At 37.4% G+C, this 2,639-nt stretch overlaps 1 protein-coding gene across 3 annotated transcripts in view; it reads left to right on the forward strand.

Moving 5' to 3' along the window:
- The window catches only part of LOC127639353 (alpha-2A adrenergic receptor-like), an 8,539-nt gene extending 7,360 nt beyond the window's left edge, over nt 1–1,179 (forward strand). For all 3 annotated transcript variants that reach the window (XM_052121308.1, XM_052121307.1, XM_052121306.1), the window contains one exon: nt 1–1,179. This exon is cut by the window's left edge and continues 4,773 nt beyond it. The gene's annotated coding sequence lies outside the window, so the exon portion shown is untranslated.
- The last annotated feature ends 1,460 nt before the right edge of the window (nt 1,180–2,639 follow it).

A 2,639-nucleotide genomic window follows, 5' to 3' on the forward strand; every position in this document is an offset into this window, starting at 1 on the left:
GTGCCTCTAGTGTTCATTTCAGCAGAAAACTGTTGCGATAAGTACAGCGAGACACGTAGAAATCATTTTGCAAAAATTCAGGTATAGTAACATGATTAAGAGACCAGGTTGAAATTTCAGCTTGAGATTGCCTCGTCCCATTGACTCCTATTGTAAATGCATTACTGTAAACGTGTTGTAATAATTTTCTTTGGTAATCAACAGCATGTCAAAAATTCATTTTCTGAAAAGCACATGCTTTTCCAGAAGTTTCTGATATCTGCCAGTGAATATCTCAACAAGTTAAAATTGACTTTAGTGTATCAGTTGACTTTGTTTCACCACAGAAATCCTGTCATTATTTTCCTATTTGTTTTGCATGTGATTTTATGCTTCTCTTCATTCCCAGCACAAATTTGGGAAGCATTATACAAGTCCTGTAAAACCCTGCCTGCGGTTAAAGCTCCCCACTGCCGGCAATACATTTCTGTGCTCGAGAAAATGTACCGAGACCTTCATAATTATGATGGATCATGATAATTTAATCTCAAGTATAATCATCATTAAATCTTCAAGACAGCTGGCTGATAATTACGAAGTTGAAAATAGGGTTTTTATTACACGCACCTGTAGTGATTTCAGAACCCTTTGACAAACTTCCATAAAGGCATTAAATGGCAACTTTAAAGATATGGCAGCACATCGCCACCCACAGAGGCAGAGGTATGACATGATATGAGCTGGTGGCGGGCAGGCAGGCGGGGGGTGAGGCAGAGGGTGTGATGTGAGTGTGGAGATTGGCCATTCTGAAGTGTGAGTGGGAGATGGCAGATATGGGCATGTGTTGATGGACGTTCAGTGGGTGTGGAGGAGATTATGTTGATGCTTTTTTAGTTTGTATAGAGTTTTAGTGCTTTAGTAGAATGAGAGGCAGGGGGATGTTGGGTAGAACAATTTGGAACATTTGGAAAAACCCTGAAAGTGAATTTATTATATCTTTATATATAATTTTTAGTCTTAGCTCCGGTTGTTTGTTAATGATTCTACAAGATGCTAGATAGGAGAAGAGATGTTTAAAGTCAACATACAATAAAAATGTACCCTATTTACTTTCTTAAAAACATGTTTCTGGTCTTATTGTGCTCAATTCATCAGTGAAAGATTAAAGTACTGTTATGTGACATACTGTCGATTTCCTAATTTCTGGGTGTTCCTCATGTGTGAGTGTTATTTTGTTTTAAGATAATTTATATCATTAAACCTTACGTTTACTATTCAGCTGGTTCCTGCCTCCTCCTTGCCAGTCCTTTTAACTGTTACAGGCAGCATAAAAGTAATCTATTCGACTCCAGTGGTTTGATCCATGTCTTCTGAAGTGATCAAATCATTTTGGGTGAAAACAGACCAAAATATAACCCCTTTTACACTGTACAGTCTCAAGGCGTGATGAAAATTTCAAGCTTGATTACACTTCCAAGTGCTTGATGCATGATTAATCGAGCTTGATCACCAAGGAGATTGCTGATGTCAGATTTATAGTGAAAAAGTTATATTTTGGTCTTTTCTCACCCAAAATTGATTAGATCGCTTCAGAAGACATGGAATAAGCCACTGGAGTTTTATTAATTTCATGCTGCCTTTATGTGCTTTTTGGAGCTTCAAAGTTTTGGTCACCATTCACTTGCATTTGATAGAGCTGCAGTGCTGAGATATTCTTCTAAATAACTTTGTGTTCTGCAGAAGAAAGAAAATCATGCACAACTGGAATGGTGAACTATTCATTTAAAGGTGCACTTAGTAACTTTTTGTCATTTGTCATTTTGGACTGACACCTAGTGGTGTGGATGCAGCATCATTCAAAATCAATATATTTGAGTTACAGATGGCATTGTAGAAATTCACTATTCACAGTCAGTCATGGTTAGTTTAATCCATGAATGAACGTATCTAATAACAGGACAGTTACTGAGATTAAGCGAGCAGTATTCAACTGGTCATGTGATCTCAACATGGCAGCCCCCATGAGGGGACCCTCTACATGAAGAATAGAACGGCTTTTAAAAGATTACTGATATGACTGGAGTCTTCATCTCATGTGAGTCTTCATGATTTTATATATGTTTCAAAATGATACTTTATTTCTTTTGGAGTAAAACTTTTTTAATGAGCAAAATGACAGTGTGCACCTTTAATTGTAAAAAGAAAAAAGATGCAATAATTGTGAATGGTGACTGAGACAAACAAACTGTCTAACATCTCCTTTTGCGTTCCACAGAGGAAAAATGTGGTTTGGTACAAACATGAGGGTGAGTCAGTGAATTATACTCAACGATACTCCATGAACTACCCCATTAATGTTTACATTTGAGCATTTCCAGACGCAGAACCAATCTCAATACTGGCGAGCATCAAGGGGCTCCTTCCAAATAATCAGAAGAATTTTTTTTCAGTCTCATTAAAGCAAAACCAGTCATTTTCCACTGCTTGCATTGCGTTCCCTCACAGAGTCAGTGTTTACCTTAATTTCCAATTTGTTCTCTTTTAATACTGACAAGTATGTACTCAACACACACACGGATGTGCAAACACAAACATGAATTCTCTCTCTGGCACGTCTTCAAATTTCAGCAGCAAATTCCCACTTATCAAAACAAAACCAC

The sequence above is a fragment of the Xyrauchen texanus genome, chromosome 48, assembly GCF_025860055.1.
Source record: "Xyrauchen texanus isolate HMW12.3.18 chromosome 48, RBS_HiC_50CHRs, whole genome shotgun sequence".
NCBI classification, from domain to species: Eukaryota; Metazoa; Chordata; class Actinopteri; order Cypriniformes; family Catostomidae; genus Xyrauchen; species Xyrauchen texanus.